General features: G+C 32.9%; 1 protein-coding gene across 1 annotated transcript in view; it reads right to left on the bottom strand.

Moving 5' to 3' along the window:
- The window catches only part of LOC135127731 (chaoptin), a 477,252-nt gene that overhangs the window by 431,530 nt on the left and 32,947 nt on the right, over positions 1-12,775 (bottom strand). Inside the window, exon 2 of the mRNA XM_064054314.1 lies at positions 1,083-1,200. The gene's annotated coding sequence lies outside the window, so the exon portion shown is untranslated. The remainder of the gene's footprint in view (positions 1-1,082; positions 1,201-12,775) is intronic.

The raw sequence follows: 12,775 nt of genomic DNA, 5'->3' as shown, positions 1-12,775 counted from the left end.
TTGAAAAATCTAAAAATTCAAAAGTTTAAAATCAAATCTCGAAGTGTTAAAAAACCTATAAATTGAATAACAAAAAATTAAAATATCTACATAAATAATGAAAAATTAAAAAAAAGCAAAAAATCGAAAAGACGAAAATCAAGACATTGAAAAACACTTCAACAGCTAACAATGAATAACTGAGGTAAAATTCTTTGGAAAAAATTATTTCAGCACCGATTTTTACTTTTATGATCTGTAGTAAGATTGTGTGTAGCAACAAAGTTATTTACAACTAAAAAATAATCACACAAAAAAATTTGTAAATTTTTTTGGCGCTCTCGAACGAATTTTGTAGTAACCTCTTATCTTAAATTTTAGAATTTTGAAACAATTCAAAATATAAAAACGATTTTACAACATTTTAAATCCAGAATAGCAATATTTGTAGCATAGGTAAGACGAAAAATGAGTTTTAAATATTAGCTAGCAAGTTTTTCAAAGTATAAGGAAAATAAAATCGGAAAAAGCTCATACTTTTGCCATTCACAAATTTCTATGTCGTGAAAATGAATGGTCACAGAGTTTTGGAAACCGTCTCGATGAAAAGGGAAAACTTTAGGTTCGAAGTAACGCAATCACGAGAGACTGAAAAAAGGTAAACGAAAATGGAAACAACTGCTTTGATGTTTTTGATAGAACACAATATAATAACGTGATTTTCACAAACTCGGAAACTTAATTGCAAAATTCAAAAATTTTAATAATTTCATTGGTAAATATTTCCGTTTGAAGTAGTTCACAGGCGTCATTTACAAATTTCATCAAAATAAATTTAAACTAAGACAACAATTTAAAAGCAGACATTAAATCATGAATGCAAATTTATTCCGTATAACGATTTTGAGAGCTAATAAATTTAATTTAATAAATTTAATTTGGGTCTCGCAGTCAGCTCTAGAATCTTTCCGTCCGAGTATGAATAAAACAAAAATTTGTTAGTATTAATTCAAGCAAAAATTTCCTCAGCGATCCGACTGTACACGAAAGAATGCAAACGCTGCCAAAACGCCCTTCATAATATTTGTTTTTATATCTCCTACCTGTATTTATACAAAGCGGAATAAATCTCTTTCCCATTATGCAAGTTTCAGGTCTGTTGAACAATCTGGTTCCTCGAAGATCTGAGGCATTGTCGGCGCAACTTACTTCGAGAAGACACTGAAATCAAAAGGCCGAAGTCTTAGCATACTTGGCTGCACAACAATGCAAAAGAAGGGTTACAACAGAAATAAGGAATCTCTTTAAGGGCTTTCCGAATCGGCGTTCCTTCGACTTTATTTCGCATCTAGCTAGAACGTGCTGTTTATAAAATAATAGTTCACATATTTACCGAAAATACAGTGAAATTAATTAGGTTGAGAACAGAGCGAAGACTATTGAGCAAACACGTACAAGCAGCCACGAAGAATGCTCGACCTCGTTCGCGATCAATCGTTATAAAACCAATTTAAAATACAAAAATCTAACAAGATGGGGTTAAATCTGGGTCAGACCGCTAACCCGATTGGTTAAAATTTGGTGTGTAAGCACGAATGTCTCTGCTCTTCGAAATCGTCTTTCCGTTTCGATCAAATTCGTGTCAGAAAATGATGTAATAAATTTTAAATGGCATGTAGTATGAGGACCATAAAATATTGTTCAAAAGCAGGGTCGTTAAAATTTCACGCTTAAGAATTTTAGGGAGATATCTATTATGTAAGTTATAAAGTCCTCCCACGTTAACCTTGACGCGAACAAAGATAAATCTCAGAATAAATCCTACGGTTTTAATATCAGTCCCGAGGAAAATAGCCTACAAGGGTTTTTCTTATTAATTTCGCATTTTCATGTGGATGGCTCTGCCTGGAAAAACGTCAAACAGAATAATGATAATAAGTACAAGAATGGCGATTTCGGAACATTAAAGCACGAGATAATTGGGGATCGAAGATTTATTTTCATCTAATGATTCGTAAATCTCTGGATATTTCTAATACAAAAAGATGGCAACAAAATTGATGTTAAATGCAGGCATCTTAAAATTTACCATATTTTGAGAATTCTGTTAAAATGATAGTTTATTTCGTAGAAATGGGGAAGCAAAAACTTATGGAGTCGATATTAATAAAACAAATTATTTTAGGAATTTTCGACAATATCTAGAAAAAAGTCGAAAAATTTCACAAATTGAGAGATTGATTCTTTGGCGAAAAGTTGAAAAAATGAGAAATCGAAGTGTAAAATATTCCAAAAATTGTAAACGTTAAAAAACGAAAAATTGAAAATCCAAAACGTAAAAATTCGAGAAATTGAAATATTGAAAAATTGAAAAATCGAAGAAAAATTGAAGAGTCTAAAACTGAAAAATCACAAAATTGAACGAAATATCCAAAAATAAGGGAATTAAAAAACTGAAAAATTGGGAAGTTGAAAAGTCAAAAAAGCAACGTCGAAAAATCATAAAATTAAAAAATGGAAAAATTGGAAACTCAAAAACCTGAAAAATCCAAAAATTTAAGAACTGGAGAACTGAAAATTCGAAAATTTGTAAGTCGAGAAATGGGAATTCAAAAAATAGATTAATTGAGAAATCGGAAAATTCAGAAACGTCAAAATTTGAAAAATTAAAAAATCTTGAAGAAATGCAAAATTGAAAAATCTAAAAATCTAAAATTTAAAACATTGAAAATTTAAATATCGTAAAATTGAAAAGTGGAGAAATCGAAACAGTCAATAAAAATAAAAATTCGAAAATCTAAAATTTAAAAATCGAAAACTGAGAAATCAACAATGGAAACTCGAAAATTTAAAAAAATGGAAAATTGAAAAACTGGATAATTCAAAAATCGAAACATCAAAAAATCGAAAAGCCGAAAAGTAAACCATCGAAAAATAGAAAAGTTAAAAATGGAAAAAATTGAAAAATTGGAAAAATTGAAAATTTAAAAATTCGAAAAATTGAAAAATCCAGAAGTCGAAAAATCGAAAAGTCTAAGAATCAAAATATTGGAAAATCCCAAAACTGAAGGAAATATCCATAAATTGAGAAATTAAATATTGGAAAATTGAGAAATCAAAAAACCAAGAAAACAAAGTCGAAAAATCGAAAAATCGAAAAATTGAAGAAGTGAAAAATCGAAACTTCGAAAATTCGAGAAATGGGAAAATCAAAAATAGGTTAATTGAGAAATTGGGAAACGTCAAAATTTGAAAAATTGAAAAATCAGATAAATGAAAAATCGAACAATCGAAAAATTGGAAAATCGAAATATTGAAAAGGCTCAATTAAAAAATCGAAAAACAGAGAAATCCAAAAGTCGAAACATCGAAAAATTCAAAAACTGAGACATCGAGAAATCAAAAAATCAGAAGATGGAGAAATGAAGAGCAGAAAGCCGAGAAGAAAAGTTGAAAATTGAAAAACTGATAAATCGAGAAATCAAAAAATTAAAATATCGAAAAATTTTAAAAAGAAAAAATTGGGAACGTCAAAAATTTAAAAATTCGGAAAATTGAAAAATTGAAATATAGAAGAACTGAAAACTCGAGAAATCGAAAGACTTAAAATTTTAAAAAGTGAAAAGTTGAAAAATGGAGATAACGAAGTATAAAATAGTCGAAAAATTGAAAAACCGAAAGTTTAAGAAACGAAAAATTGAAAATCCAAAAAGTAAAAAGTCGAGAAATCGAAACGTCCAGAACTGGAAAAATCGAAAGATCGAAATCTTATAACATCCCAAACCTGAAATCTCGAATAATTGAAAAATAAAAGAATTGAAAAACTGAAGAGTCGAAAAATCGAAAACTTAAAAAATCAAAAAACTGAACAATCGAAAAATTGAGGAAGTAAAGAACTGAAAAATCGAAACTTTCGGAAGTCGAGAAATGGTAAAATCAAAAAATTGATCAATTGAGAAATCGGAAAACTGAAAATTCAAAAACGTCAAAATTTGAAAAATTAAAAAATATTGACGAAATGAAAAATCGAAAAACCTAAAATTTAAAAATCGAAAAACTAAAAAATTAACATTGGAAACTCGAAAATTAAAAAAATTGGAAAATTGAAAAATCGGATACATAATTCAAAAATCGAAACATCAAAAAATCGAAAAGTCGAAAAGTAAAACATCGAGAAACCGACAAATCGAAACATCGAAAAATCAAAAGATCGGGAAATCGAAGAATCGAAAAATTGAGAAACCGAAATAGGACAAAATCGACAAATCGAAAAGTTAAAAATGGAAAAAAATGAAAAACCGAAAATTTTAAAATTCGGAAAATTGAAAAATCCGGAAGTCGAAAAATCGAAAAATTGAAAGAAATATCAGCAACAAATTGAGAAATTAAAAAATTGGAAAATTGAGAAATCAAAAAACCAAGAAAGCAAAGTCGAAAAATCGAAAAATCGAAGAATTGAAGAACTGAAAAATCGAAACTTCGAGAAATGGAAAAATAGATTAATTGAGAAATTGGAAAACTAAATATTTAGTAAAGTCAAAATTTGAAAAGTTGAAAAATCAGATAACTGAAAAATCGAAACATCGGAAAATCGAAAAATTGAAAATCCCAAATTAAAAATCGAAAAACCGAGAAATCCAAAAATCGAAACATCGAAAAATTCAAAAACTGAGACATCGAGAAATCAAAAAATCAGAAGATAGAGAAATGAAGAGTGGAAAGCCGAGAAGAAAAGTTGAAAATTGAAAAATTGGTAAATCAGGAAATCAAAAAATTAAAAATCGAAAAATTTGAAAAAGGAAAGATTGGCAACTTCGAAAATTTAAAAATTCGAAAAATTGAACTACAGAAGAACTGAAAACTCGAGAAATAGGAAGACCTGAAATTTTAAAAAGTGAAAAGTTGAAAAATGGAGAAAACGAAGTATAAAACAGTCGAAAAATTGAAAAACCGAAAGTTTAAAAAACGAAAAATTGAAAATCCAAAAAGTAAAAAGTCGAGAAATCGAAACGTCCAGAACTCGAAAAATCGAAAGATCGAAATCTTATAAAATCCCAAAACTGAAATCTCGAATAATTGAAAAATAGAAGAATTGAAAAACTGAAGAGTCGAAAAATCGCAAACTTAAAAAATCAAAACACTGAAAAATCGAAAAATTGAAGAAGTAAAGAACTGAAAAATCGAAACGTCGGGAAGTCGAGAAATGGTAAAATCAAAAAATTGATTAATTGAGAAATCGGAAAACCGAAAATTCAAAAACGTCAAAATTTGAAAAATTAAAAAATCTTGAAGAAATGAAAAATCTAAAAATCTAAAATTTAAAAATCGAAAAACTAAAAAATTAACAATGGAAATTCGAAAATTAAAAAAATTGGAAAATTGAAAAATCTGATACCTAATTCAAAAATCGAAACATCGAAAAATCGAAACATTGAAAAATCAAAAGATCGAGAAATCGAGGAATCGAAAAATTGAGAAATAGGCTAAAATGGGAAAATCGAACAGTTAAAAATAAAAAAAATTGAAAAATCGAAAATTTAAAAATTCGGAAAATCTAAAAATCCAGAAGTCGAAAAATTGAAAAGTCAAAGAATCAAAATATTGTAAAATCCCAAAACTGAAAGAAATATCCACAAATTGAGAAATAAAAAAATTGGAAAACTGAGAAATCAAAAAACCAAGATAGCAAAGTCGAAAAATCGAAAAATCGAAGAACTAGCTTACACTAATATAGCTTCTCTGATGGCAAAGTATAACGACCTAAATGCGTTTGTTCAGGAAGATAAACCTTCTATTATCATACTGACAGAGACCTGGTTATCCGCATCAGTACCGGATGGCATCATTGCCTTGGACGGATACACAATTTACCGTAGCGACCGGAATCGGAGTAAAGGAGGCGGAGTTTGTATCTATTTAGCTGACCAAATATTCTCAGAATTTCACATTAAAGACATTGGTACTGAGTTAGGTGGCGTTGAATCGCTGTTTCTAGAATTAACTACAAATACCACTAGTTTTGTTCTAGGGTGCATCTATAGACCTTCCTCAACTTCTATTGATAATGACAGAACTCTAATAGAACTGATCCTCAATTTAACGGCTGCTCATGAAAAAGTTTTCATTTTTGGTGACTTTAATATGGTCGACACCATAAACCCTCGTCGCAGTTTCTTGTCGACATGATAACAAGTACACACTTAAATCAGTTGGTAACCCAACCCACGAGATACAGACTCGGTCAGAGCCCCTCCACGCTTGATCTTGTAATAACATCGGATGAACATTCCTTAACTAATCTTGATTATCTAGACCCAATCGGAAAATCGGATCATATCGTTTTAACAGTTGACCTCCAAATTTGCAAGTCATCTCGGACGAGAACTGTCTCATTAAAGAGGGCAGTAATAGATTATAATGCAGTTAATCGGGGCCTAAGTAAATTCGACTGGCGTTCATTGCTATCCAAATCTTTAGTCACTGACAACTGGACAATTTTCAAGAGCTGTCTTCACAGTACTGTTGCACGACATACCACCTTCGTTAACGATAAAAGATCATCCAAAAAGCCATGGATTAATGCAAAAATCTTAAGTTTAATAAGGAATAAAAGAACGCTGTGGCGTGTATACAAAAGAACTGGCTCCGAATGTGACTACAAGACTCATAGGAAGTTCTCAAACAGACTATCGGCCACTATCAAAGAGGCCAGATGCGTTTACGAATCAAACATCGCGGAGTCTAAAGACACTAAAAGGCTGTATAAATATCTCCATATTAAGCTCTCGGGTCCTGTTGGTAAGATACAGATCCAAAGTCCCTTCGGAGATATTATAGAAAATAGTAAAGACATCGCGGATACATTCGCGGATGCTTTTTCTCACATGTTTACAAATGAGCCTCCTGGTCATATCCCCAAAATACTCGGTTCGAGCAACCCTACATCATTTAGCGAGATCGTATTTACCCCTACCGTGGTGCACAAAAAGCTGGCGAGTCTAGACGCTTCCAAATCTCCAGGGCCAGATCTTATCACAGCCAAATGCTTATCAAACTGTGCTGATACCCTCTGTAAACCTTTATGCATTCTCATGACTCAGTCGTTTAATTCTGGCCTGCTCCCTCTTGACTGGCGGACTGCCTTAATCCGACCTATCTTCAAGAAGGGTGACAAATTCAATGCTAACAACTACAGGCCAATCAGTCTGACTTCTATTATTATCAAACTTATGGAATCCATTATATACGACCAATTAATAAAATTTCTAAATGAACATCAATTAATCCCAATAGAGCAACATGGATTTTTACCTGGCAAATCCATTCAGTCAAACCTGTTATGTTGTCTATCAGACTGGACTAAGGAGAATGATGGTGGCAACTCACTAGATGTACTATACTTAGATTTCTCCAAAGCGTTTGACCGGGTTCCCAAGCGCCGACTACTTTACAAAATCAAGCACCTCGGTATATCGGGTAAGCTTTACAATTGGATTGATGCATACCTAACTGATCGTACCTTCCGCGTTAAAGTAGAAAACAGTCTCAGCAAACCAGTAAAAGTATTAAGTGGAGTACCACAAGGTTCGGTTTTGGGCCCTCTACTTTTTATTGCATATACTGCTGACCTTAAAATCAGTATTGAGTCGCCATTTGCAATGTACGCGGATGACATCAAATTATATAATAATAGCTGTAAAAATATAATTTTGAAAAAGGACTTGCTCGCAATATACAACTGGTCTAAAGATTGGTTACTTCCACTGAATTGTGAGAAATGTTACGTGCTTCATATCGGAAAGAAAAACCCAAAGTGTAAGTACTATTTAGGTGGAAACGAATTAACCAAAACTGAGTGCTGTCGGGACTTGGGTATCTTCATAAACCAAGAACTAACGTGGTCTGACCACATAGCGCGTACTGTCAAGAAAGCGAACTCAGTACTGTTTCTCTTGGGGAAGGCATTTTCTAGAATACACCCAGTTGCATTTTCTAAACTGTACAAAACCTTTGTAAGACCAATTTTAGAGTTTGGTAATTCAATATGGACCCCAGTCTTGCAACGTGATATCCACTTGCTAGAATCCGTGCAACGTAAAGCTACCAGAAGGCCTTTTGGTAGAGTCAGACCGCAGTACCATGAAAGACTTTCTTTAATGCAGCTAACCACCCTTTCGGATAGACGTATAAGAGGAGACCTTATCACTACCTTTCAGGCTGTCACAAACCCTATATCGCCCATTCGGCAATTATACATGATAAACATGGACCCTAGACTGCGAGGACACAAATTCAAGTTGCAAAAGGCAAAAGTTCTATACAACACCACGTCAAGTATTCCTTACGAACAGGGTTTTTAATTCTTGGAATATGCTTCCGATCGAGGTCATTCAGAGTCAATCCCTACAAGTTTTTAAAAAAAGATACGATCACTATCGAGCCCAAACAACGCAGTAATGCACTAGTAGATTTAGAACCCGCTCACCAGCGCGGGCATAACAGGCCTCGGCCTCTGCCCGGTCGCTCAACTTAATAATAATAATAATAATAATAACTAAAGAACTGAAATATCAAAAAATCGAAAAATTTTAAAAAGGAAAATTTAGGAACGTCGAAAATTTAAAAATTCGAAAAATTGAAAAATTGAAATATAGAAGAACTGAAAACTCGAGAAATCAAAAGACCTAAAATTTTAAAAACTGAAAAATTAAAGCATCGAAAAGTTGAAAAATTGAGAAATCGAAGTATAAAACCGTCGAAAAATTGGAAAGTCTAAAGTTTAATGAAAAATTCAAAATCCAAAAAGTCCGGGAGTACAAAAATCGAAATATTGAAAAATCCCAAAACTGAAAGAAGTATCCAAAAAATTAAGAAATTAAAAAATTGGAAAAGCGAAAAAAGGAAAAACTAAAAAAGCAAAGTCGAAAAATCGTGAGCTTATAAAATCGAAAAATTGATAAATCAAAAAACCTGAAAAATTGCGAAATTTTATAATTTAAAAAAATCGAAACTTTGAGAAGTCGCGAAACGAGAAAATGAAAGAAAAGATTAGTTCAGAAATCGGAAAACTAAAAATTTAGAAACGTCAAAATTTGAAAAATTTAAATATTTAAAAATCCTAAAATTGAAGAGGCCAAAATTGAGAAATCTTGTCATTGAAACATCGGAAAATTGAGAAATCGAAGAATAAAGAAATCGAAAAATCGAAAATTTAAAGAATGGAAAAATTGAAAAACCCCAAAATTGAAATATTGAAGAACTGAGATATCTAAAGTTGAAAAATCGGAAATCGAAAGCCGAAAAATCTCAGTAGCGGATTCATAAAGCCTAAGTTCAGGACTGTTGAAATGTAAATTTTGTGATTCAGGAACATTATGCATTAAGTCGTTAAGATATTCAAGAATTTTGTTCACTTATTAGTTGTAAAGTTAGTTAGGTCTTCGTAGTGGATGTGTATCAGAGCAGGTCTAATGAAAATCGGCTTATAGATAAATCGCTTAGAGTCGATATTGGCCTGAGTGCGCTCTGGTCTGTAGATCAAACAAGTTTTCAAGCGACGTTTAATCGCCAATAATTATGCGATGATAAGCGGTTTTAGAATTTTCTGAGTTCGAATTAAAATGTCTCATGTTTCAAAATTTGGCACATTCTTGCAATTCTGGAAAATGGTAGTTATTTTGGAAGGAATGAAACAGCGTAAAAATCCTGAAGGGTTAAATTAATAAAAGAAATTCTCCCCTAGAGAGGTCAAATATTTAAAAAATTGAGCTTTTGACGAAAAGCTCGAAAATAATCAAAAAATTCTAAAGCTAGACTGCATTCAACAGTGAATAGGAAAAATACAGTATTTAAGTGTTTTCTGTCCTTAGGGAGCCACGGATCAGACTTCACTTCTCTCCTACTTATGATATTTGTCAACGACTTGCCGTGGTTGAAGAAATTTATCAATAACTTATAAATAAATATTACAAAACCCTTTATTTTCTTATCATTAAAGCCACCCTCTCTTCATGCAAAATATCGCTTTAAGATTTAAACCCTCCAAACTCAGGTGGTCCCCTGAACTGATTACTTCCCTCCAACCCGGGCAACTTTTGTTTCAGTTTCTTGTTCCGGAGATAAATGTGGATGCATTTAGGGTGAGGTAGCACGAAATATCCTTCAAGATATTTTATCGCTCCTTCTTTGACGAGGGATTCGCTGAATTTTTTGCTCCGGAACACAACATTAACGTCTATTAACACATCCTTACACAATATTTCTGCTTTGCAGGGCTCTACCCCTATTAATAACTTAAGACAAATGTCCCAGACGTATCGTGCTTCCAGAATACGGCGCTGCGCTACGGCTACATTTTCTTGAATTGTGGGACATACATGATTCATTCCCGTATTTGAATTGTGAGAAGGATCCTTGGCATAATGTCGAGTTTCCGCTTCCGGTTGTAAATTCGGCCAGTACCGTGCAATGAATACATATTTAAAGTGCTCAATAAAAAGTAAACAGAAATTCGGAGTTGGAAGTGATTTGGAAAATTCTGAAAGTGGGATGAAGATTTTATGGGAAAGTTGTGGATCTGCGGAACAAACGGTGGCGTTTAAATAATGCAGGAGATATAAATTTTAGCAGGAAGGGAACCGACTGACGTAGCATGGAAAATAAAAAGTGTACAACCATGATTAATTAATCAATAACAATAACCCCAGAAAGCATGAAACGCATGTTGTGCACGAACTTTCGTTCTCACATAATAGTGCGTTTTTTGCAAGCTTAGTGCTACAATAGTAGTCAGATCATCCCGTCTTTATTAAAAACCCGAGTGGGGAACTTTCGCAATCACGACATTCGAGCTTCAGACAAGGCAAATCCTCCACCTTTCGCAGCGTTAATCGGTCAGCAGATTCAGCCGAACACTCTAACAAAATCCTCAATTTCGGCGGTAATGTCAGGTTTAATCGGGACCTTTCGCTGAAATATTTACTGGTTTCAGCTCGATCATTAAATTAAATCGCTGACTCTAATCTTTCGAATTCGCACACTATAATAATCGGCGCCGTAATTATTTCGGCGCTGGAACGGGGAAAAGAAGACCCAGCAATAATTGGTATATCGATTAATTAATAAAGCAACACGTTTTCTGAATTGGATGGGCGAGATTCGGTCATTATTTTCATACCGAAAATCGACCGACGATTAACCGAAATGAAACCTTTAGGTGAATTATAGCGGGAATAAAGGAGTAACGACTAACTTATCTTCTCGTATCAAAAACAAAACGGAAGGCTCGGGAATTAATAATGTTCTCCACTTGTCTGAAATTCAATATTTGGTAAGGAACTTAGCCCGAAATTTCTTGGCGGCGGTGTAAGACGATTATATCCTGACAGCGAATGGGGTCAGATGGAGGGAAACATTGGGCATAAACATCGTGTTAAGTATCTCAACCTAAATTACTTCTTTTATGTAGATTCCTAAAGGGTCGAGGTACAGATACCTCGAGTCAACTAATCACCCCCCGAAAATTTATTTTTTCGCTTAGATACTGATTCCGCCCACGAGCTCCTTATTTAAGCCAAAACAACACGCAAAAATTAAATATCCATTTCGATAAATTAATAGGATTAGAAGATAATTATTGCTTGCTGACTCCGCCTTAATAAAACAGTCAAAAACACGGCTTTCATTTTCTCCTGTTTCGTGCCGGATTAATTCTAAACCTAATAATTTTTCCAGGAAGTCAATCTTCCAGGTTTGAGACTCTCTCCGGTGTGGCGATTGATTTTCGTTTATTAATTTCCTGTGGTATTAAATTTTAAATAGGAGATCGAATTTGGAAAGGAATTTTTCGCTTTGCGAATTTTCGACGAATTAATAGAGCGAAGAAAGAATTGACTTTTCAGGAAGTTCCCAATCAATATGTATGACACTGTTAAGAGCTTAACGTGCGTATTTAAACTGGTTTTACGACCTGCAGTAGGTAATAAAATTAAGGGGAGCGCTCAAAACGGGCAATTCGGCAGAAAATTTTAGAACTTTGGCTGTCTTTCGAAAGTAGTGAACCGGAACGATAAAATAGTCTAATAAAGAACTTTAGAACTAAGGTTCTGCTTGATACTAAAATGTTTAGGGAGTGTTTATTTTCAGTTATAAATAAATGAACTGAAGGTAAATTCTGCAGCACCGATTCGAATAATAAATTTTGAACAAAACTGAAAAAACAAAACACAAATATTAAATTATGCTAAACGACTTCCTTTTTTACGGTTGAGAGTCTATTTCACAAATACCTTTTTCATGATATATGGAACAAACTGCAGAAAACATAAAAAACGCATTTGAAAGTTAAAAGCTTCCACACCGAGCACACTTTATTAACTCTGCATAAATTAAAAACACCTGTTTCGAAAAAATACCCACACTAGAGCAAATGTTGCATCCGTTGTTGTGAATTTTTAACAAAGTATTTATGGACGTGCCATTACGTATTCCAGCACTCGGAATAGATGAATCAGTCATGACAGAATAATATTTTTCGGAATTCAGAATAAACACGGCTTTTAGTTTCAATTGTTCCGTTGAATGGAAGATACGGGAGTTTTTGTAATGTTAAATTGAATTAAAATTTTATTCGTCATGTTATTCATTGGTAAAATCTGTTAAAAAGCAGAATTTTATCCGATTTCGTAGCAAAATGCGATTTGTTATTCCATTCATTCGTTTAGTGGGCAAATAGCGGTATTAATTCTATAAACTGTTCATAATTTTGGTTCAAAATTGCAGAGAGAGGTTATCGTTA

Source organism: Zophobas morio, unplaced genomic scaffold (genome assembly GCF_036711695.1).
Source record: "Zophobas morio isolate AGI-343-1 ecotype UQ-CSIRO unplaced genomic scaffold, CSIRO_AGI_Zmor_V1 ptg000012l, whole genome shotgun sequence".
NCBI classification, from domain to species: Eukaryota; Metazoa; Arthropoda; class Insecta; order Coleoptera; family Tenebrionidae; genus Zophobas; species Zophobas morio.
Note: the sequence above shows the minus strand (reverse complement) of the source record. Positions and strands in the feature narration are given on the sequence as shown.